The sequence below is a fragment of the Stenella coeruleoalba genome (assembly GCF_951394435.1).
Source record: "Stenella coeruleoalba genome assembly, chromosome: 7".
In the NCBI taxonomy this organism is placed as follows: domain Eukaryota; kingdom Metazoa; phylum Chordata; class Mammalia; order Artiodactyla; family Delphinidae; genus Stenella; species Stenella coeruleoalba.
The window spans coordinates 43,936,958-43,962,786 of NC_137153.1; the positions used below are offsets into that span (position 1 = coordinate 43,936,958).

At 38.0% G+C, this 25,829-nt stretch overlaps 1 protein-coding gene across 20 annotated transcripts in view; it reads left to right on the forward strand.

The window, feature by feature from the left end:
• The window catches only part of LOC307189655 (uncharacterized protein), a 2,229,222-nt gene that overhangs the window by 234,943 nt on the left and 1,968,450 nt on the right, over positions 1-25,829 (forward strand). For 16 of the 20 annotated variants that reach the window (XR_013829269.1, XR_013829270.1, XR_013829271.1 and 13 more), the window contains exon 1: positions 22,924-25,580. The exons of 3 other annotated variants lie outside the window; for them this stretch is intronic. The gene's annotated coding sequence lies outside the window, so the exon portion shown is untranslated. Of the gene's footprint in view, positions 1-22,923; positions 25,581-25,829 lie in introns of those variants that run through there. One more of the 20 variants, XR_013829282.1, reaches the window with a different exon arrangement.

Below are 25,829 nucleotides of genomic sequence, written 5' to 3' on the forward strand. Positions count from 1 at the left end.
CCTAGAAGCTCCTGCAGGGAAGAAGGGGGAGGCACCCAGGTGTGTTTCTGGGGATCCTGGAGCTGCTTGGGTCCTGTGGTCCCTTCTTCCATTCCCTGAGCTGCTCAGATTCTTCATAAAATCACTTCTGCTGAGCTTACTTTCTGTTATGAGTCTCTCTCTTTCAAACAAACAGAAAATCAAACAAAACACATCCCTTAGAGAAGAGCCTTGAAACTTGTACTTGGATTTATAGATAAGCCTTAGTTTACATGTAAACTTCTTCATTTATAAGCAAACATTAATGGAATGTTGAAAGAAACATGTATTTCTTATGAAGTTAGGCTTAATGTATATAATAGAAAAAAACCCTATTGATTAAAAACCTGTAGATACATGAAAAGGATTAAAAAATGAGTGCTGTTAAATATGATAAATATTTTCTATTAAAAGTAACATTGTTGGTGAAAAAAATCTCATTTTCTGTAATATTAATAACATAAAATAAACTACATAGAGAAATCACATTTGAAAGTTATTAAAGGGGAGCAGAATTTGCTGCCCCAAAATATATCTGTTTGACATAAAGATTATTTTAGGTGATTATTTTTAAGAAACAGCAGACATAGGAAAAGCTCTGAAAACTAAGTAGCAGTTACCCTTTTATAAGGCATGTTAATATTCATAAGGAAAACCTCCATTTGTAAGGGTGTCTCCCTCTCTGTACTAGGAAGAAGATGGTGACTAAAATCCCTAGAAACTCTTACAATGGAGAAGGCAATGACCTAAATTTGCATAACAACCTTACCCATGGTTTACTGTCTTTTCCTGATAGACTTCTATAACCAGCTACCCACCCCCAGCAATTCTTTTGTCTTTAGTTGGAGATGGTATTTAAGGTGGTGGCTTGGGCCTTTTCAAGGAGTTACTCAGTCTTCTGGGTATCTCCCATGGGTATCTCTGGGTATCTCTCCATGTAAACAGGAGGTTTACATGTTATTAAGCTTCTGTTTGTTTTTATTACAGGGAGGGCTTGGCCAAGAACCTAGAAGGGTAGAGAGAAAATTATTTGTCCTCCCCTACATTATGGAGAGAAAATTATTTGTCCTCCCCTACATTATGAAAACCTATTTTTCTCTGAGGACTTCATATACCTAAAATAATAATAAAGGAGTGAGGAATGATCCTTAAAAGGAATAAAGCAAACAAAACAAGAAAAACCAGAATCTTCTGAAAATGGTGATATTAACTTGAGCAGAAAAAGAAAATGACAAATACAAATGGCATTTTAACTATCAGGCCTTTATCGTGTTACCATCATAATAAGATTCGGTTGGCTTTGACTAAGGTGAAAACAATTTTGCATCTTACTTTGAGTCTCATGGTAAAAAACTGCAATATGGAAAGGTCACTTTCACAACAAATTGTATCAAGGATGAAAAGTGAACAACAGTAATGCTGTCTTATTTTGCTGAAGTTGTCTGTGAATTGAAAGTAGCAAAATTTGTGACTAAATGTGTGGTTTGCCATGTTGGTATATCAATATTTGGATCCACAAATCTTTAAAAAAAAGAAAGGTGGCTTCTATTTAAGTTGAAATATATATTTACCAAATTCTAATACATCACAGGATCCATTTTTATGCTTCTCCCCTTACTTAATATCATACTTATTTTACAAGTTAAAAATTAGTCTGAGACAGATGGGCCTTGTATGATAGGCTAAATAATTGGGAAATTGTTTGAAAGGAAATGGTGAACCATATAAGAGTACAGAGGAGTGAAGTAGTGAGAGCTTGGCTTCAAAAAGATTGCTCTGTGACAATGAGGAAGATTAATAAGAGGCAGCCAGTTCTAGGGAGGGAGATTTGTAGCAGGGGATTTGACACTTGAAATCTGGTGTTCTTTCCGTCTCTATTAATGTGTTTGCTAAACTGCTGGATCGTGTTTGACCTTCTCCTCTTCCCCCTCTCTCTCCCCCTCCTCCCCTTCACCCCTCCTCCTTTTCCTCCTTCTTGTTCTTTTGTCTTCAAATTGCAGTTACCTTTCTGAGAGGGATGATTTTTACTTAAAATTTTTGCTGTCCTAGTGACAGACCTGCTGGACGTCAGGACTAAGGAGAGATTTGAGTCACTGCCACCATGTTGGGTTCAAAATCCTTACTTCTCACTGATGACTAGAACTTTGTATTGGGTTAAACTCCTTCATATGTAGGAAGGCTTTTTCTATAAAGAGTTTTCAGGTTCCTGCTTATAGACCGACCAATTTGCCAGACCTGCCCAGATATATGTGAATCCCAGGAACTGATATAGCTCAAGGCTTTCTCAGGGGTCCCGAGCCCTGTAAATAGGCTTCTATTAGGCCTATCTTGTCAGTTTGCTAAACATGCCTGAACCTGACTGAGTCCCAGCAGTGAACAGGAGTGTCTCAAACCGAGTTCTGTGCTATATACACCAGATATGGTAAGAATAAAATAAAAAAAACCAAATTGATTATGTTTGTATCAAATTTAATACCTGTTGATTGGTCTTCACATAATTGATCTTCACAAGAACATTGTTAGGTATACACATTTCTTATGATAGCGTGTCTTACCATCCTATTTCAAAGCCAAGAAAACAGTGGGATGTGTGACGTGAGTGGGAGAGACAAGGATAGAAATTAGCTTTCTGATCACTGAAATGGACGGTAATAGGATTTTGTTGCTGCAAGAATCAGGGGAAGAGGTATGTGAAACGATATGGCAGTAACAGACATCCAAAGGGACTGAGGAGGAGCAGGAGAGGAAGACCCACCTGGAATCCAGAATCAATATGAGGTTTCTGGGGATAGAAATATAACAAAACAACATACTTCTGAATTGGTTTTCAACAAATTACAGAGAAAAACTCCAAACCCAAGTAGGTAAAGATCATTTAGTTAAAACATGTATCTATTACATCTGACGGCTTTTGTAGAACTCTAGTGTTTTGTTAATACTGAAAGTAATCTACTGCATGATACCATAGTGAATATAAGATACACCATTGTTTTATGCATCATTAAATTTTTAAAAATGCGGCCAATTAAATATAGCAAGCTAGCAATCGTAACATGCATCTTGATTTCCGAAATGATAAAATATTTAAAAATATTGATGCTGAAAATGGCCTCTGTGCACTGGTGCCAAATTGAATCTTGGAGACAGGGTTTTGGGTGAAGTAGAAAAGAATAGCTTTATTGCTTTGCCAGGCAAAAGGGGACACAGCAGACTCGTGCCCCTCAACAACTGTGTGTCCCAACTTGGGAGGATTTGTCAAGGAGATTTATAGCAATGGTTCAAGGGCAAGGTTGCTGATAAGATTCTGGTGCTTGCAGGGCCTCTACTCCTTTAATCTGGTCTCAGGTAATCACTTGATGAGCTTCTCTGGTTCCTTTAATCTGGCCTCAGGAGATCTTCTCTGGAATGAAGAATGCTAATATCTTCCATATGTTGGGGGTTTTAGTTCTGTAGAAGAGCTCAAAGATATTGTTATGTATATCCCTTGAAGCAGAACCAGGACCCTGCTCCAAGGCTGCACTATTGTTTCTTTTTTTTTAAACATTCTTTTTTTATTTTTTGATTAATTAATTACTTTTTTTGGCTGCGTTGGGTCTAAGTTGCTGTGTGTGGGCTTTCTCTAGTTGAAGTGAGTGGGGGCTACTCTTCATTGCTGTGTGCGGGCTTCTCAGGACTTCTCATTGCAGTGGCTTCTCTTGTTGCGGAGCATGAGCTCTAGGAGTGTGGGCTTCAGTAGTTGTGGCATGTGGGCTCAGTAGTTGTGGCTCACGTGCTCTAGAGCACAGGCTCAGTAGTTGTGGTGCACGGGCTTAGTTGCTCCATGGCATGTGGGATCTTCCCAGACCAGGGCTCGAACCCGTGCCCCCTGCATTGGCAGGCAGATTCTTAACCACTGCACCACCAGGGAAGTCCTACACTATTGTTCTTTGGTTGCTCCTCCCTTTTCTCTGCATCCCCTCCCTTCCCTGATTAACAACTGTTCGAATCTGCCCTTTGGAACTCAGGGAAGGTCATGGAGGCTGGAGTCTATTTCCCACAAACAAGAAACAGGGGACATGGAAAGGCTTCCGTGCCCAGGAGCCCCACAGGGTCCTGCTCGGTTTCAATATGAATCTCAGAAGAATTAAATGTCATTAATTATATCCTCCAAATATATTTTTATAGGACTGAGCAAAACTCGTGCACATTAGTTGATGAAGTTTATTGCACAAAAGACAAGCTTTTCTAGCTGGTTAAGGATCTTGATCATTAGTTGTATGACAATCTGGGAAAAATATGAATTTTATAAACTGTCACAAGGAAAGCATGGTACTTCAATATTTGGGTATTTTACTCCCAAGAAATATTTTATGTAAGTTACATCAAGGGAGATATCCCAAGTATGTAATGTTATAAAGATTTTTTAAATTATGTTTTAATATGTTTAATATTATGTTTAAAATTGTGTAATTTTTTATGCTTGCTTCCTTGCAATATTTCTTAGAGAAAAGAAAGAAACATGTTTATAAGTACTCTGATGAAAGGAAATGTTTTTATTGGATAATATCATCATCAATCACCTGAAGCATAAAAGAATCAATTACTAGGTCATGTACAAGGAACTTAACAAAGAAAGAACCTTTCTCTTGAAATAAGGGATGCTCTCTAGTCTGCTTGGTTACATTTAAAAACTCAAGGAAAATAACAAAACCAGTAAAGACCTGAGAAACTAATGTGGGAATAATACCTGATTAAAATGTAATGTTAATGTTGATGGAAATAAGATCAAGTCAATAACACACACTTTTTTTTTTTTTTTTTTTTTTTTCGTTACACGGGCCTCTCACTGTTGTGGCCTCTTCCATTGCGGAGCACAGGCTCCGGACGCGCAGGCTCAGCGGCCATGGCTCACGGGCCCAGCCGCTCCGTGGCATGTGGGATCTTCCCGGACCGGGGCACGAACCCGTGTCCCCTGCATCGGCAGGCAGACTCTCAACCACTGCGCCACCAGGGAAGCCCCAATAACACACACTTTTGATGCATGTTTCGTTGTGAACAACTCACTGTCTTGTTAAAATAACTTTGTAAGAAGAAAGAAGTATACCTGACTCTTTGGCTAAGAAACGTTCTAAAACAAGGGAAGAGCATACTTTATTAGGAATTTCAAGACCTACGTTCCAGTTGTAGATCTGCTGATAAATAATTATGTTGAATTACAAAATTGAATAATTACAAAATTCAACTTATTTAGGCTTCAGTGTCTTCTATAAAATAAACAAACCAGAGTAAGTGACATGATGTGTTAAAAAAAATCCCTTTCTACTCGAATAATTACAAATATAAAGAGGGAGTAAAAAAAATGATCCTATTATCAAATTGACTAAATTTTGTAACATAAAGTTAGTATAAAATATGCATAACATTTTGGGACAAATATCTGATAACTTTCCCTGTCAATAATCCCATCCCATCATCCCCTCTACCATTTTATACTCAGAAAGTAGAAGGATTCTTTTGAAAATGCATGAGAAATCAGGGAGATTACCACTTTCTAATATGATGGAGTACCTTGCAGCCTACCGAATCTTCCTGTGAGGGAAAAATAGTTAAACTCAAATAAAAAAAAAATCTGGCATTTAAAAAAAATTATTTTACTACAGTATACTTGATTTACAATGTTGTGTTAATTTTGTTGTACGGCAAAGTGATTCAGTTATACATATATATGCATTCTTTTTCATATTCTTTTCCAGTATGGTTTATCATAGGATATTGACTATAGTTCCCTGTGCTATACAGTAGCACCTTGTTGTTTATCCATTCTATATATAATAGTTAAATCTGGGATTTTGAAGGGATCCGTGAACTACCAAGATAGAAGGAGCCAAAGTCCTGGAGAGAAGGGAACTCGGGAATGTGGGCTTGACATTCTACATTGCTTTAATTCTAAAATGGGGAGAAGAAGAGGCAGAGAATCCAAGTAGGAAGCCAAGCAAGGAACAGTGGGTGAACAGAATTGTCAGTGGTCTTACAAGACTGGGAAGACAAAGATGAGAGTTCATGGCTCTCATGCCAGCCAAGCCAAATTCCAGAAAATAACGGAAGCACAGAGAAGTTGGCTCAACCTCAGTACTGACTTTCACTTTGAGACATTTGGTGATTTGCATGTGACCTACGCCTGGTTAAACAAAGTGGAAGGCTCAGGTAAGAGACTGAGAAACTAGGTAGAGCCTTCAAGGGTCTCATTGTCCTGGGGAGATGAAAAATAGGACTCAGTAACTGCCAAGGACTAGGGACCCGTGCAAACCCCAGGGCCAATATAGAGGTAAATCTAAATGAGTTTTACCTGTGCAGAATAATAAAAATAAGGTCACATTTGGTTACATATGTATGTTAAATATGTAATTAAATATGTAACCTGTATTACATATAGGTTACTTATATTATTAAAATATATGACAGCAATAACCCAAGACATGAGAGACATATGGAATTATAGTTCTAAGGTCAGAGCATTGTCAGGCAAGTGACATAATTAATAATGTATATTAGATCATAATAAGCCAAGGAAGCACATTTTAATCTCAAAGATATTCTTAAAAGAATAATAAATAAGCTAATCAAGGAGAAAATTGGAATATAAAAATATTCACTTCTTTTCAGAGAAGACAAAAGAGTAAAAAGAAAAAGAACCTATAAAATAACTATAACATGGTAGATTCAAATCCAAATATTATAATTATATTAAATGACAGAAGATTAAATATTCCAATTGAAAGGCAAAGATTATCAGTGAATGAAAAGAAAAATATCTATAATTCTGCTTACAAGACACAAATAATGAGCAAACAGTAAAAGTTAAAAGGATGAAGAACTATATACAATGCAAATTGTGTGTTGACAATATGTGGAGAAATTGGAACTCTTGTACATTGTTGGTGGGAATGTAAAATGGTGCAGCTGCTATGGAAAACAGTGTGCAGTTCTTCAAAAAATTAAAAACAGAATTACTATATAATCTAGCAATCCTACTTCTGGGTATATATTGAATTGAAATCAGGATCTCAAAGAGATATTCATACTCCCAAGTTCATTGTAGCATTATTAACAATAGCCAAGATATGGAAACAACCTAAATGTCCACTGACAAATAAATAAATAAATGTGATATATATAGCATGGAATATTATTGAGCCTTAAAACAGAAGGAAATCCTGCCGAATGTGGTAACATGGATGAACCTGGAGGATATTATGCTAAGTGAAATAAGCCAGTCACAGTAGGACAAATACTGCATGATTCCACTTATAAGAGGTATCTAAAATAGTCAGACTCATAGAAGCAAAGAGTAGAATGGTGGTGCCCAGGGGCTAGGGGAAGAGGGAAATAGGTAGTGACTATCCCGTGGGTCTAAAGTTTCAGTTATGCAAGATGAATAACTTCTAGAGATCTGATGTACAATATAGTCTCTATAGTTAACAGTATTGCATTGTACACTGAAAAATTTGTTAAGACAGTAGATCTCAAGTTAAGTATTCCTGCCACACACACACACACACACACACATACACGCAAAACGGGAGAGACAGGAGAAAACTTTTGGAGATAATGGATTTCTTTTTTGATTGAATGAAAGTTTCTTTAAATTCTACAGTGCTTTACAGTTTTCAAAACTTTCACACACATGATTTCATATAATCCTATAATAACCCCCTTTTTAAAATCCTCTACCCCTATCTTGCCCCTCCCCCTTTACTCTCCCCACTGGTAACCAGTGGTTTGTTCTCTATATCTGTTATCCTGCTTCTTTTCTGTTTTACAACTAGCTTGTTGTTTTTTTAGATTCCACATATAAGTGATATCATACAGTATTTGTCTTTGTTTGATTATTTCACTTAGCATAATGCCTTCCAGTCCATCCATGTGCTGCAAATGGCAACATTTCATTCTGTTTTGTGGCCGAGTAGTGTTCCATTGTGTGTGTGTGTGTGCGTGTGTGTGTGTGTGTGTGTGTGTGTATATATCATGTCTTCTTTATCAGTTCATCTCTTGGTGGACACTCAGGTTGCTTCCATATCTTGGCAACTGTAAATAACACTGCTATGAACATTGGGGTACATGTATCTTTTCAAATTAGTGTTTTTGTTTTTTTTCAGATGTATTACCCAGGAGTGGAATTGCTGGGTCATATGGTAGTTCTATTTTTAGTTTTTTGAGAAAATAATGGATATGTTTTTACATTGATTATGGAGATGGTTTTGCAAGTATATGCATGTGTTCAAATACATCAAATTATATACATTTAAAGAAATGACACTGCAGTTTGGTGGAAAAAGGATGGCCTTTTCAAATCGTTCTGGGTTTTTGAATACTCATCTGAAGAAAAACTGACTGTTGCCCCTTGCTTTGTAGCATACATGAAAATGTATTTCTGATGGGTTATAGGTCTAAGTGCTAAAAGCAGAACAGAAGATGGAAGGGTACCTTTATTACCTTGTGGTAGGTGAAAATTTCTTTATAGAATATTAAAAGCAGTATTGATAAAGGAAAAAATATAAATATCAGATTTCACATAAGTTAAAAACTATTATTCATGCGAGGGTTATATTAAGAATATAAAAATACAAATCACCAACTGGTAGAAGACAATACATCTCTCTGACAAAGGCCTTGTATCCAGAATATGTAATTCCTATAACTCAATGGGAAAAAAAGACAATCCAATTAACAAAATGCACTCTCTCTCTCACCCCCAAACAGAGATATCCAAATGGCCAATGAAGAAACAATAATGTACTCAACCTTATTGTTTCTCAGGGAAATGAAAGTTAAAACCTCAGTGTCAAAATTAGATACTATTATAATACACCAGAATGCCTAAAACGAAAGACTGATAATACTAAGGGTTGATGAGGATGTAGAGCTACTGGAGCTCTCATACAGTGCTGCTGGGGGTTTAAAATGGTAGAACCACTTAGAAAATTGTTTTAGCAGTATCTAATAAGAGTGGCTATACTCTTACCATTTGATCCAACAATTTCACTCCTAGGTATACACCCAAGAGGAACAAAGGCATGCATATGTGCAACAAAAACATGTACAAGAATTTTCAAAGCAGCATATGTTAATAGCCTCAAACTGAAAATTCCTAAAGGTCATTTAACAGTAAAATAGACACATGAAAGTTGGTATATCATACAATGGAATAATATACATCATTGAGAAAAAATGAGTTACTGCTACATAACACAATTAACTCTCACAAGCTTATTGTTGAAACAAGAAAGCTAATGAAATATACAATGATATTTATAAGGAATTAATAATACACAAGTTAACCTATGATGATGGAAGCCAAGATAATGATTACTTCTTTTTTAAAAAATTTATTTATTTAATTTATTTATTTTTGGCTATGTTGGGTCTTCGTTGCTGCGTGTGGCCTTTCTCTAGTTGCAGAGAGCGTGGTGCTACTCTTTGTTGCGGGGCTTCTCATTGCAGTGGATTCTCTTGTTGCGGAGCACGGATTCTAGGCACGCGGGCTTCAGTAGTTGTGGCTGATGGGTTCTAGAGCGCAGGCTCAGTAGTTGTGGTGCACGGGCTTAGTTGCTCCGCGGTATGTGGGATCTTTCCAGACCAGGGCTCGAACCCGTGTGCCCTGCATTGGCAGGCAGATTCTTAACCACTGTGCCACCAGGGAAGCCCTAGATAATGATTACTTCTGGTAGCACTGTTAATGACTCGGATGCTAAGAAGGTGGGATTTTTGGCTGCTAGTCATATTCAGTGTTTTGATCTTGGTGGTAATTACATGGATGTGTTCACTTTGTCTCATACTTGAATAAAATATTTAAAAGACTCATTGGATTCTAGATAACAGGGTGACAGAATTTATCTTTAATATTCTCAAAGGAAATGTCAAATCTAAACTGAAGATTCATAAAGGAGATATTAGCTGCCTCCCGTTTTACCTTTAAATAAAATATATGAAATATCTTTGAATGTGAGACAATAAATTAGATTAAAATATATGGTCAAGTTGCAATTAAAATCTGAAGATTAAGCACCTTTGCACTGTATAAGTCAGGGTAGAGAGTCTGATTATTTAAGAAAAACAGTCTATATGTAATGAACTTTGAGATAGCAGAATGTCAGAAATTATTACAGAACTTGATATAGATGTAACAAAATATGTGGAGTGAGACACTTTCTTTTATTCCAAGCAGAGGGCACTACTGCTTACTTTATTAGTACTAAATATATGGTACGCTTATATTTTGTTAATCGTACTTGAAAGATGAATTAAACATATTTATGTTCAAACTAATTTTTGAATAGCAATCTAGCAAAATATTTCCTTCGTGTGTGTGTGTGTGTGTGTGTGTGTGTGTGTGTGTGTGTGAAATATACAGAATGCCAAAATCTTTTTCTGGAAACATAAAGCAGTGTCCTGTGTTGTGTCTTCCCGGCTCTGAGGTGGCCTGACTGGTTTCTGGGTGAAGGTCTTTGGTCATTTCACCAGCATACAAGGCTCACCTGTATCATGACAACAATCATTGATTAACCAGTGATGCTGGCAAGCATAAAAAAATGAATGATGTCAGATATTTTACTGACAGCATCCACTAAAGTGTGAAAGTTACAAATATCATAGAAGATCAAGAAAGAATTTTGATTTCCTGCAAATGTAAATACCAGTGCTTCTTAGTAGTCTTTAAAAATGTTTTGTAGTTGATTAAACTAGTCTTTTGGTGATTTGTAATTATGAGAAGCCATTATGCCTGTCTACTCATTTCTGAAGGAGGGAGAGAGAGAAAGAGAGAGATAGAGAGAAAGAGAGAATCTATCACATGGAATAATTTAATGTGGAAAACTGGGAACATCTTATTTGCCTTCATATTTTGGTAAAGTGATGTGCATTTGTGTGTATGCATCATTTATTTTCTCTTTCTAGGAGAAAGATGCAAAGGCAATTATTTTCTACTGTACTTTCTAATCTGAATGGCTTTAAAAATACGAGAGAAGGATGAGAGGAAAAAAACCATCTTTTCAGACTATGTAAAGTGAAGGTCATTTTGTTTGAACACTTGCCTGATTATCCCTTTTGCTCTGCATGTCAAATCTGCCACTTTTTCTCATCTTCACTGCCACCCTTCTGGCAAGTCATCATAAGCTCCCACCTGAGATCTTTAAAAAAAATTTTTTTAAACATCTTTATTGGAGTATAATTGCTTTACAATGGTGTGTTAGTTTCTGCTTTATAACAAAGTGAATCAGCTATACATATACATATATCCTCATACCTCCTCCTTCTTTCATCTTCCTCCCTATCCCACCCCTCTAGGTGGTCACAAAGCACAAAGCTGATCTCCCTGTGCTATGCGGCTGCTTCCCACTAGCTATCTATTTTACGTTTGGTAGTGTATATCTGTCCATGCCACTCTCTCACTTCATTCCCGCTTACCCTTCCCCCTCTCTGTGTCCTCAAGTCCATTCTCTACATCTGCGTCTTTATTCCTGTCCTGCCCCTGGGTTCCTCAGAACCTTTTTTTTTTTTTTTTTTAGATCTCATATATATGTGTTAGCATATGGTATTTGTTTTTCTCTTTCTGACTTACTTCACTCTGTAGGACAGACTCTAGGTCCATCCACCTCACTACAAATAACTCAGTTTTGTTTCTTTTTATGGCTGAGTAGTATTCCATTGTATATGTGTGCCACATCTTTATCCATTCATCTGTTGATGGACACTTAGGTTGCTTCCATGTCCTTGCTATTGTAAATAGAGCTGCAATGAACACTGTGGTACATGACTCTTTCTGAATTATGGTTTTCTCAGGATATATGCCCAGTAGTGGTATTGCTGGGTCATATGGTAGTTCTACTGTGAGTTTTTTAAGGACCCTCCATACTGTTTTCCACAGTGGCTGTATCAATTTACATTCCCACCAACAGTGCAAGAGGGTCCCCTTTTCTCCACACCCTCTTCAGCATTTACTGTTTGTAGATTTTTTAATGATGGCCATTCTGACTGGTGTGAGGTGATACCTCATTGTACTTTTGATTTGCATTTCTGTAATGATTAGTGATGTTGAGCATCCTTTCACGTGTTTGTTGGCAATCTTCTCTGGAGACATGTCTATTTAGGTCTTCTGCCCATTTTGGATTGTTTGTTTTTTTGATATTGAACTACATGACCTGCTTGTATATTTTGGAGATTAATCTTTGTTGGTTGCTTCGTTGGACATATTTTCTCCCATTCTGAGGCTTGTCTTTTTGTCTTGTTTATGGTTTCCTTTGCTCTGCAAAAGCTTTTAAGTTTCATTAGGTACCATTTGTTTATTTTTATTTCCATTTCTCTAGGAGGTGGTTCAAAAAGGATCTTGCTGTGATTTATGTCATAGAGTGCTCTTCCTATGTTTTCCTCTAAGAGTTTTAGAGTGTCTGGCCTTACATTTAGTTCTTTAATCCATTTTGAGTTTATTTTTGTGTATGGTGTTAGGAAGTGTTCTAATTTCATTCTTTTACATGTAGCTGTCCAGTTTTTCCAGCACCACTTATTGAAGAGGCTGTCTTTTCTCCCTTGTCAATTCTTGCCTCCTTTATCAAAAATAAGGTGACCATATGTGTGTGGGTTTATCTCTGGGCTTTCTATCCTGTTCCATTGATCTATATTTCTGTTTTTGTGCCAGGACCATACTGTCTTGATTACTGTAGCTTTGCAGTATAGTCTGAAGTCAGGGAGCCTGATTCCTCCAGCTCCATTTTTCTTCCTCAGGATTGCTTTGGCTTTGGGGTCTTTTGTGTTTCCATACAAATTGTGAAAATTTTTGTTGTAGTTCTGTGAAAAATGCCATTGGTAGTTTGATATGGATTGCATTGAATCTGTAGATTGCTTTGGGTAGTATAGTCATTTTCACAATGTTGATTCTTCCAATTCAAGAACATGGTATATCTCTCCATCTGTTTGTATCATCTTTAATTTCTTTCATCAGTGTCTTATAGTTTTCTGCATACAGGTCTTTTGTCTCCTTAGGTAGGTTTATTCCTAGGTATTTTATTCTTTTTGTTGCAATGGTAAATGGGAGTGTTTCCTTAATTTCTCTTTCAGACTTTTCATCATTAGTGTATAGGAATGCAAGTGATTTCTGTGCATTAATTTTGTATTCTGCTACTTTACCAAATGCATTTATTGGCTCTAGTAGTTTTCTGCTGAAAGATCAGCTGTTAACCTTATGGGGATTCCCTTGTATGTTATTTGTTCCTTTTGCCTTGCTGTTTTTAATGTGTTTTCTTTGTATTTAATTTTTGATAGTTTAATATATAACTTGGCATGTTTCTCCTTGGATTTATCCTGTATGGAACTCTCTGTGCTTCCTGGACTTGATTGACTATTTCTTTTCCCATATTAGGGAAATTTTCAACTATAATCTCCTCAAATATTTTCTCAGTCCCTTTCTGTTTCTCTTCTTCTTCTGGGACCCCTATAATTCGAATGTTGGTGTGTTTAATTTTGTCCCAGAGTTCTCTGAGACTGTCCTCAATTCTTTTCATTCTTTTTGCTTTATTCTGCTCTGCAATAGTTATTTCCACTATTTTATCTTCCAGGTCACTTATCTGTTCTTCTGCCTCAATTATTATGCTATTGATTCCTTCTAGAGAATTTTTAATTTCATTTATTTGTTGTTCGTCATTGTTTGTTTGCTCTTTAGTTCTTCTAGGTCCTTGTTAAACGTTTCTTGCTTTTTCTCCATTCTATATCCAAGATTTTAGATCAGCTTTACTGATCATTACTCTGAATTCTTTTTCAGGTAGACTGCCTATTTCTTCTTCATTTGTTTGGTCTGGTGGGTTTTTACCTTGCTCCTTCATCTGCTGTGTATTTCTGTCTTCTCATTTTACTGTGTTTGGGGTCTCCTTTTCACAGGCTGCAGATTTGTAGTTCCTGTTGTTTTTGGTGTCTGTCCACAGTGGGTAAGTTTGGTTCAGTGGGTTGTGTAGGCTTCCTGGTGGAGGGTACTGGTGCCTGTGTTCTGGTGCATGAGGCTGGATCTTGTCTTTCTGGTGGGCAGGGCTGCATCCGGTGGTGTGTTTTGGGGTGTCTGTGACCTTAGTATGATTTTAGGCAGCCTCTCTGCTAATGGGTGGGGTTGTGTTCCTGTCTGGCTAGTTGTTTGGCCTAGCCACCTGAGATCTTGATAGAATCTTCTAAAAATTTTGTCCATTTGTGGTTTACCCTTCCTTAATCCTTTCTCCATTCCAGAGAGTAAGTAATCATTTTAATGCCAAAGGGCATTGTGGAATTCCCTTGCTTAATACTCTTGATTGATGTCACATTGCATTAAGGATGAAAACCACATTCAGAGTGCCTCCTTCAGAGTCCTGACTGATGTGGTCCCTGCCCACGTCTCCAGCTTCATCTCACAGAGCCCCTCCTTCTCATGCTGCTCCAGCCACAGCCACCTTCTTCCAGTTTTTCATACACTCCTGACTCCTTCATTCCCCAGAGAGTCTGTTCATACTTGGGACAATCTACCTCCTATTCTTTTCTCATCCACCAACGTAAGTTAAGTCTCTCTGCAACATTTACTCTTTCATTATAATGCACAGTGTATGCATTCCTTTGTTTATTCATTTCGAATCTCCCCATCCCTCTAGAATGCATGTTCCATGAGGGAAAGGCGTATGGTTGTTTTGGTTTTCCTTATATTTCTAGTGGCTAAGACAATGCCTGGCATATAGCAAGTGTTCAATAGGTTAAATGAATAAATAAATAAATAGTTAAATAAATGAATAAATCTGATACAAAAATATCAATCATAAAGCAAAATTACTAGTTTTATCTTATTATCTATTCATTTAGGATTTCAATTCAGATTTATTTCTAATATATTAAAAAAACCCTCCTGTTTCTTCTCCATTTAACTCCTATAGTTTAGAATTTTGAAAGTAGAAGGAAGGTAAATATCGCTAAATTTAAATTTCCCATTTTATAGATAAGGGAGACTTTATGGAATTTATTGGGTTATTTATCCATAGGGTCCCCACTTGAATTTTTGTGGAAGACAAGGGTAATTGCAGTATAAGCTTTCTCTGTTATAGCATTATATATATTCTATAGAATGCAATATATTTAGGGAACAGATTGACTTCTGTGTATTCAGACATAAAACAGCATCGTGCCTTAAAAAGTGTTTTACAACAGACAAAATGTTTAGAAGGCAAATACTTTTCCAGATCATACATATCAAACTTTTAGGCATAATCTCTGTTTTCATTAATTCATGCTGAACATTGTAAATTAAATCAGACAGTTCCTTTCCAGGTGTTTTTCAAGTTGTTTTTGATTGATGTTTTGATTATATCTTTTTCTAATTTCCCTAATATGTAGGTAGTGTTTGTACATTTCCTTTAAAATGTATCATTTTCATGGTAGAGCTCCAGAGCTGCTGTGCAAAGGATAGGATTTTCCTCTGAAACTCTGGGTTGATCACATGAGGTTATCTGGACAAGAAGTTGATCTGGACTTGGGTTTCCCCCATTTTCTTCCAGCTGAAGGGGTAGCACCTAATCTCAGCATCCTTCAGAACCTGTGGCTTTTTTCCCAGTTAAGACATCCCATAACATCGTATCCCCTCTACACCTGTGCATATGCTTCTTCTGCTCTTAATATCATCTTTATCTACTCCATTTATCAGAGCTAAATCTTACTCGTGCTTTGGGTCAGAGCATATTTTCCTGATGACTGTGCGGCTGGGTTAGATGCTCTTCAAGCACATTCTCAGAACTTTCGTACTATCTCTGTCATAGTCTTTATCAAAGTGTACTGTGATGCCAATCACTTTTCTGCTTGCTATGAGAAGTCGGAGTTTTACTGCGGACCTGGTCTGGGTCTGTTGCTCACCCAGTACTTAACACAGTACCTGTCATGTTTCTCAATAAACATTTGTTGCATGAAGAAACTGCCACTTAACAGCATAATTAAAAAAGAACACTCAAAAATACCAAAATTTATCCTACATTTTATAAAGGTAAATGTCCTGCAGATGAGCATGAGGTAAGCATTCTTTTTCGGCTTTAGATATTATTAAAAAGGAGACGCAGAGGGAGGAGATATGGGGATAAATGTATATGTATAGCTGATTCACTTTGTTATAAAGCAGAAACTAACACACCATTGTAAAGCAATTATACTCCAATAAAGATGTTAAAAAAATAAAATTTTAAGATTCTAAAAAAAAAGGGAAGCAGCCATACCAATATTCACTAACATCTCTTGTTAGCACTTAATGACTCACAGGATTTATATTTGACACCGAAGTCAATCTAAAATCACAAGTTAAGGTAAAATATATTCTTTTAGATCAGACTGATAGAAGTATAGGGCCAGGGTAGCAATTATTTTTAGATTGCATTGGTCTGATATTCTTTAACTTTTATGTTCCCTCATTATTAATGATACCCAGAGAAAAATCTGGAAAGCAAGAATTCACTAGCATTTTAATAATCACTTTTCCACTCTCTTGGCCACAATCCATTGGTACATTACTATCCCTTCTTTTGGTGTCTGTGATGTGTGTTATAGCTAGAATGATCATTAATTCTAGGCTTCCCCTGTGGTCCTAGACTAATTATGAATAGTGTCCCCCTTTTGCTCCCCAAAATGTCCTTAATTAAATGACAAATTACATACTCATTCCAATTACAAAATCAGAACTAAAAGAAGTGGCTAAATTATTTGCCTTGTATTCTTCCTGTGTTATCCTTTGCTGTTAGAGAGGGGTGATGTGGGTTCAGCAGCAGGTGTGGCTGATCAGTATCTTGCTCTGCCAATGGTGTGAGCCCTTTGATGCTTTAATTACTTTGAGGAGAGGCAGGGATGGAGGAGAGGGCTGGTGGTTTGCTCCAGGCTTTGGCTGTCTGTCTAGACTGGAGGATAAGTGACCATGATCTCACACAACACACCTCTGGCAACTTACACATGCAGGAGTGAATGTGAGGGAGGCTGAGAGAAAACAGCTTTTATCGAGGGCCTAATATACTATATGCCAGTGATTCATCTGGTCTGGGTCTTTTGCATTTATTACCTCATTCAGTTTTCCCTACAGCTCTCTGAGATAGATATGTTCATGTCAGATTTACAGATGAGAAAACTGAGGCTTAGCCAAGTGAGGCAAATTTCCGATGGCCACACACACGTTTTATCACGTTGGGTCCTGCATGTGGAGAGAAGATGGGTGGTACTAGTGTGTAAATTATCAAGTGTAAAGGTATCTGCCAAGTTTCCTTACACCAAAACTAAGTGTGCTAGGCACAAAATGGTACTTCAGTTTTACTTATGTTTGAATTTCTATTAATTCCCCTGAGAATGAGCATTTTTCCCTAAGAGACACAATATGGCCTCTGAGGCCTTACCTTCCCCGTCCCTGCCTCCCCCTCCAGACTGATCTCACTCCAAACACACCCCTCACTCTGTGTTCCAGTCACACTGGTAGTCCCTCTGTCCCTGGAATCCAACATGTTCTCTTTCTACTCCATATGATTGTGCACATTGTTCCCTTCACGAGAAAGTCTCTTCTGCCACCATCGCCCGTGTTTCTGCCAGCCCATCCCTGGGTTATTGCTTCCCCAGTGAGGTCTCTTCTGGCTTTTCAGACCTGAGTTAGTCCCTTTGTCACATCCTGTTATAGCATATGTACTTCCTTTTTGGTAAGGTGCATTACACCTGCAATTTCTTACAAGATTTACAACGGCCAAGGTGATATGATGTGTACAGAATACCACCATATTGCTAGTACTTGGCACATCGTATTCACATATATACAAGCCAGCATTAAATACTGGTATTCCACCTTCTTGAATGTGGTTTCCAGTTATTCAGCCTGACAGCACCTTCATGTCTAAAGTGTAACCAAACATTTTGTAAAAATTTTCAGCATTAAACAATATGTTCATGAAAACAAACAGAACCAAAGAGCTTTAGCTACATGTGTTGGAAAGACTTTGCACTTATTTGAGTCCATGAAGATAAAAAAGAAATACATAAGCCTTTCTGTTACTATGGAATTGTTTTATTTTATTTGTGAACGGGTTCACCAAAAGCTTAATTAGCACTCTTTAGAGCAAGGAAATAATGCCTGACATGGTTCACCATCTATCTGGAGCCAAATTAAAAAGAAAAATGTAAGGTGTGAAAACTTGGAGGCACTCAGAATGTATCAATTATTTATATTAACATTCATTATCTGACTAAAAGGCAGGATAAAGGCTTTGGGGGAATTGTAGGGTATATATAATTTCTCTCTAATTATTCTAATTTACTGTAATTAAGACACTAAAATAATCCTAAGAGAAAGCAGTAATGTCTTTTAATATCAACTGAGGGGGAGGGAAGTTATTTTCAATTTTTAGCTTTATTTACTATAACTTTTAATATGAGAGAAAGACCAGTCCTGACTTGTTTTAAAATTATGGTTTTTAGAACTCCTAACGTGAAATTGGATAAAGAACAACTCAAAATTATAACATTTAAGTTAAAGTATTTATTAATTTATAAAGTCTGTCTCATCAATGCTACATATGAACTCTATTAAGATCATGACTTACAGAAAAAAGGCACCTTTAATATACATTTTTCATAATTTAAAGAGTAGAGAAAATACAAAGAAATAAGTATGAGTTAGCTATCCTCTCTGCAGAGGTCATTTCCAGATAGTGATAAGGCTTTGGAAGGCAGAATTACAACAATAGATATAAAAAATATGATATTTATTATTTAAAAAACCCACAGGAACTATCAAAGTAATGCCATGCTGTATTTCCCCTCATGTAATTTTGAATCCATTTCTATTATAGTTGGGTTGTCTTGGATTGAAAGAAGCATAGTTTAAAATGAAAGTCCACACCATTATTACTAGATGCAGGTTATGTTACCACTCAAGCCACTGCCTCTGGGATTTGGGCATCTTGGAAGCTGAAAAGGTTTTAGGGCACCCTGCCAGTGGTGTAGGCACAGCATGGAAGTATGACAACTTTTGATTATTCAAAGACCTTTCAGAGGAAGGTAAGTTGAGGCTTTATTCATGAGGTATTTTTATGACACCTACTTGTTTGAGTACTGTTAATTCCCAGCAAGTCAGGGAAAAGCTATGTTTTTAATCTTTCTTTTCCCAGAATATCCAAAGCAACATCAGATAGAATGATGTTTATCTTTTGAATTTTTTTCACTGGGAAACATAACCTATAGAGAGGGTGTATACAATATATCCGCACAGTGTAAAGAATAATACTGACGATTAACCCCGATATAAGCACCATCCAGTGCTTCTGGAACCCTCCATCAGCTCCTTCAACCTCCTGCTCTCTCTGAGTAATTATTGTCTAGGATTGTGTGTATTCATTCATTTACTTTTCTTTATCTGTTCACCAGAAATGTAGGGCATCCTTGAATAATATTGTTCAAGTCTGATGTTTTTGAACTTTAGAAGAATGGAAATGTAATATGTATACAGCAATTTGCTTTTTTTGTCACTCAACATCGTATTTTTGAGATTTATCCATCCTGATGTGTGTAGCTTAATTTATTTCATTTCACTGCAACCCATTACATGAATGCACCAAATTCCATTGTGTGAATTGTTCAAATTCTATTGCATACATTTCATTGTATGAATATATAAGATTATTTGTCCATTTTACTGTTGCTGAACATTTGAGTTATTTCTAGTTTTCCTCTTTTAGAACAACGCTACTGTAACCACTAAGAGCAATCCTATACACACCCCTGGTGCACACTTGAGGGTTTTCCAGAATTAGGGGTTTAATAGCTAGGAGTGGAACTTCTGGGTCACTGGTCACTGGTTGTTCAACTTTACTTTATAATGCCGAATTGTTCTCTAAATTGGCTTTTACCAATCCCCACATTAATTAGCACTGCATGAGTGTTCCCACTGTTTCATATAATTGGTAAACAATATCTATTCTAATTTTTCCAGTGGACTGAAAATTATCCAAGAGAGAGAAAATTTACATATAGTTTTGTTTGGGATGAATTTAAATTAGTGCTGTACGTGTTGCAAGAAATGTCTGTATTTTTAAATAAGAACTACATCCATACTTAATTATAAAATTGCTCCGCTCATGGCATCAAGGTGAGTCTATAAACATGCTATGCACTGATTAAACAAAAGAAAAAAGAGTTAAGATATATTACACGCTGAGACATCAAAATCTTCCTGTCACTTACAGTTAAACATTACAGTTAAACAGTTAAAAATTATAGACACTTGTTGGGGGAGAACTCATGCCTTATATGTCAGAAATATGTAATTAGTAGCAAGATATTCTTAATAGGAAATGTATTTCAGTAGATTGATTTTGTGCATTTAGCTACTGAGAAGGACACATAAAAACAGAGTTATTTATGAACTTTATTCCATAAATTGATGCTTCAGTCTTTATAGTATAAGATATATGTATATTCATATATGTATATATTTGTATGTCTGTCTCTATGTATATGCATATATGTATATATTTTGTCAGATGAAGGAAATATACCAGGAGTATTACTTTATATCAAGTAGATGAGGCATGTAATTTATTTACAAAATCTGTAACAAGGAAATTGATAATGTGTAATTTATCATCTGCTAACTTGACATTCTGAATAACTTCAATATTAGCCCTAAATATGGGTCTAAGTGTTCCTATTGTGAGATAGATGGTATAATTGGCAATTAAATGAGCTCTATGTGTAGCTCAATACATGGAAGCATTCTGCTATAGAATATGTATAATCTATAACTCAACGGCAAAAGCACAAACAATCCGATCAAAAAATGTGCAGAGGATCTGAGTAGATATTTTTTCCAAAGATTTACAGATGGTCAACGGGTACATGAAAAGATATTCAGCCTCACTAATCATCAGGGAAATGCAACTCAAACTTACAATGATATCACCTCACACCTGTTAGAATGGCTATTATCAAAAAGATAAGATAGGGGCTTCCCTGGTGGTGCAGTGGTTGGGAGTCCGCCTGCCGATGCAGGGGACACGGGTTCGTGCCCCGGTCCAGGAAGATCCCACATGCCGCGGAGCGGCTGGGCCCGTGAGCCATGGCTGCTGAGCCTGCGCGTCCGGAGCCTGTGCTCCGCAACGGGAGAGGCCACAGCAGTGAGAGGCCCGCATACCACACACACACAAAAAGATAAGATAAAACAAGTGTTGGCATTTAAAAAAAATTCTATGCAAAAACTTTATTTTTAAAAGTTCAGTAATCTCATAAAATAGAAACACTAAGTGGGAATTTCACTCATAAAACTCCTTAGTAGGGCTTCCCTGGTGGCGCAGTGGTTGAGAGTCTGCCTGCCGATGCAGGGGACACGGGCTCGTGCCCCGGTCCGGGAAGATCCCACATGCCGCAGAGTGGCTAGGCCCATGAGCCATGGCCGCTGAGCCTGCGCGTCCGGAGCCTGTGCTCCGCAACGGGAGAGGCCACAACAGAGAAAGGCCCGCGTACCACAAAAAACAAAAAAACGAACAAAACAAAACAAAAACTCCTTAGTAGGTGCCTTAGTAAGATGTGAGGAAAGAGAACCCCTGTGCACTGTTGGTGGGAATGTACATTGGTGCAGACACTATGGAGGTTACTCAAAAAATTAAAAATAGAATTATCATATGATCTGGAAATTTAACTTCTGAGTATTTACCTCATGGAAATGAAAGCATTAACTCAAAAAGATATATGCACCCTCATGTTCATTGCAGCATTGTTTACCATAGCCAAGACATGGAAGCAACCTAAGTGCCCATTGATGGATGAATGGATAGAGAAAATGTGGTATAAGTATACAATGTAATATTATACAGCCCCCAAAAGAAGGAAAACTTGCCATTTGTGACAACATGAATAAACTTGAGGACATTACGCTAAGTGACGTAAGTCAGACAGAGGAAGACAAACACCATATGATCTCAGTTATATGTGGAATCTAAAAAAAAAATAAACAAATAAAAAAATGAACTCATAGATATAGAGAACAAATTCGTGGTTGCCAGAGGCTGGTGGTGGTGGGGTAGGTGAAATGGGTGAAGGGGGTTAAAATGTACAAACTTCCAGCTGTAAAATAAATAAGTCGTGAGGATGTAATGTACAGCATGGTGACTATAGTTAATAATACTGTACTATATATTAGAAAGTTGCTAAGAGACTAAATCTTAAAAGTTCTCATGATGAAAAAAATATTGAAACTATATATGGTGATGGATGTTAACTAGACTTTCCATGGCAATGATTTTGCAATATATACAAATATTGAATTATTATGTTATATACCTGAAACTAATATGTCAATTATATCTCAATTAAAAAATATATTATTGCAACATGACAAACTTTGGCCTCTGATGGCAGTAACGTATTAAGGTTAATTTTCTGATTTTGTTGCTTGTATTATTGGCATAAATAAGAATGTCTTTATTTGTGGGAAATATACATCAAAGTTTTCAGGGTAACGGAATCAGGTTGGCAACCTATTTTCAAATGGTTAAGGAAAATAGTTACTTCTACTATACTTGTAACTTTTTTCAAACTTTCTAATTCTTTCTAAAAATATTTAATAAAAAGGATACTACTAAAATAGAGTGCTACTAAAAAAGACATAAAATACTCATTATACAACATATTCCTTTTAATTAACTAAACATATTTTAATATCTATTTAAATATGTGTTGATTGAACTATTTATAAGAATACTTTTAACAGTGAGAAAATCATCTTGTCTTGTAGTCCAAAGCTCCCCAGAGACCAACACTGTGCTTCTTTCTCTTTACCTCTGTTGGGTATAAAATTCTCAGAATACCAACCTGCATTTTGGCAAGTCTTACAGTGGGAAAAGCACATTATTGCAACTTACGCTTGCTATGGTTGAGAGCAGTTTATTATATTCCTTTTAATTCAGGGGTTCCCAAACATTAGATTGAACCCTACTTTAGATATTGTAATTTTCTTTTCATCTTTTTAAGTGTGTTTCTGTGGCTATACTTCATGTTTTGCCCTGTTGGTCTGTACGGCTTAGGCGGGATTCCCAGGCATTGGGTGGTAGTGTTGGTGGCAATACCATGCAGTAGTGGCCTTCCTAATAATTCACTGCACATTTAATCAGAGTTTAAGGTTCCCACAACCACTTAGATCCCAAGCCTTGAAAAATGAAAGTTTGTCTCCTGTCAACACAGCAAAAGCTCATTCATCTTTAAAGGTTTATCACTAATGTTCACCTCTTCCAAGATTTTCTCAGTTCTCTCACTACCCCAACCCCCCACCCAACCTCAAAGTCATGTTCCATCTCTTCCAGATGCTTCCATTGGCATGGATCCTCCCTTCTTGGGAGCCTGCATCATAGATTTCAGTTTCTCTAGTTTAGCACTTGGCTCAACCTACTCACTTTCAGGGTCTTTGTGCAGAGGTAGCATGTTTGAAGGTGAAATGGAGCAGGACCTTAGAGTCCTTGCCCCCCATGTCCTCAGCCTGCCTTTTGACTATTTAAAAACTTTAGCCAAAGAATAAGTTTAATCAGAGAAGTGACAAAATACTGAAACAAGGAAAACAGTCCAACAGACTAAATAATAATAGTTTAGTCGTTAAGCATAGTCCAGGACCTTTAGTTCCTCTTCCAGGGCTACAGAAATATTCTGAGCCATATCATTTGAGCTGTCTTATGGATACTAAAACCCTCACCAAGTGGAAGAAGTTAATTACATTATTACAAGATTGTAGCCAAGACATAAACTGCCAGTAATTCTGAGAGCTGACCTCAAATAAATAGTAACAAACCGACCCTGGAAATGAAGATTAACTATACTTAAAACAATCAAAATGAGGCTGATCAGACCACCCCATAACCAATTTCAAGATGACTGTCAGAGCTGATAGTACTGCTTCCGCATGTAGCACCCTCCCTTCACCTATAAAAGTTCTTGCTAACTGATGCCAGCGGGGGAAGTTGGCCTTTGGACAAGAGTCTACCGCCCCACCCCCAGTAGCAGGCATCTGAACTAAAGCAAACTTCCTTCCCACCAACCTTGTCTCTTTATTGGCTCTAGAACGGCGAGCAGCTGAACCTACTTTAGGTAATTGCTCGGCGTCCAACGCGAGGCCCTGGTCTCGCGAGATCTGGCTACCTGGGGTTTTCCCCAAGTAGAGCAGCCGGTCGAAACAACGCGATAGGATGCCTGCGAGGAAGCGGTATCCCGTGTTTAAGGGCCTGGTAGGGGTTGCCGAAACCATTTGTTTCAGGTATCCTACCTGTTTCTCCCCTGCTCGCCACTGGCTGCCAACGAACGCTTTTCCTTGGTGGAATGTAATGATGCATCTGGACGAGCTGACGAGCTCGAACACCAAGTAAGTCCATCTGCGTGCACCCGGGCAAACTTCTCTTCTGAGCACAAAGTGGTATTTGGGCATTTTGCCAATTGCTTCAGACGTGAGTCTGATGCTGAGTCTGTTTGTGAGCCCTGAGGGTCGTTTGGGTGTTTTGCAAGTTGGTTATTAAATGAATCCGATGCTGAGGCCTGTTTGCGAGCACTGAGGGTCGTGTGGGCGTTTTGCCAGTTGGTTCTGACGTCTGTCTGACTCTGGGGGCTGTTTGCCAGCACTGAGGGTCATTTGGGGGTTCTGCCAGTTGGTTCTGCCGTATGTCTGATGCTGACATCGTTTGCGAGCACTGAGGGTCGTTTGGGGTTTTGCCAGTTCTGACTTGTGTCTGACGCTGAGGCCCATTTGAGAGCACTGAGAGGCGTTTGGGTGTTTTGCTAGTTGGTTATGAAATGTGTCTGACGCTGAGGCCCATTTGCGAGTAATGAGGGTCGTTTGGTTGTTTTGCCATATGGTTATGAAATGTGTCTGACGCCGAGGCCGTGTGTGAGCACTGAGGGGTGTTTGGCCAGATGGTTATGAAATGTGTCTGACCCTGAGGCCTGTTTGCCAGCACTGAGGGTCGTTTGGGGGTTCTGCCAGTTGGTTCTGATGTGTATCTGATGTTGAGACCCTATTGTGAGCACTGAGGATCGTTTGGGCATTTTCCCATTTGTTTCTGACGTGTGTATGACGCTGAGGCCCGTTTTTGAGCATTTGAGGGTCATTTGACAATCATTTGCTCACTGTCAGTTGCAGGGTGGGGCATCGGCCTTTGGAAATGAGTCCACCCTGCCACCCCCAGGTGCAGGCATCCAAAATAAAGCAAACTTTCCTTTCCACCAACCTTGTCTCTTTATTGGCTTTCAACAGGCGAACAGCTGGACCCACTTTAGGTGAGGGTTTGGCGCCTAGCGCGAGGCTATGGTCTCGCGATATCTGACTCCTTGGGGTTTTTTTCCCGGTAGGGTTGCCGGCCACACCAAAGTGCTATGATGCCTGTGAGGTACCGGTATCCCGTGTCTAAGGGCCTGAGAGGGGTTGTTGAAACCATTTGTTTCCGGTATCCTCCCTGTTTCTCTCCTGCTCGCCACTGGCTGCCAATGAACACTTTTCCTTGGTGGAATGGCAAGATGCATCTGGACGAGCTAACGAGCTCCAACACCAAGTAAGTACATCTGCGTGCACCCGGGCAAACTTCTCTTCTGAGCACAAAGTGGTATTTGGGCATTTTGCCAATTGGTTCAGACGTGTGTCTGACGCTGAGGGCTGTTGGCTAGCACTTAAGATCGTTTGGGAGTTCTGCCATTTGGTTCTGACATGTGTCTGATGCTGAGGACTGTTTGCCAGTAATGAGGGTCGTTTGTGGGTTTTGCCAGTTGGTTCGGATGTGTGTCTTACGCTGAGGCCTGTCTGC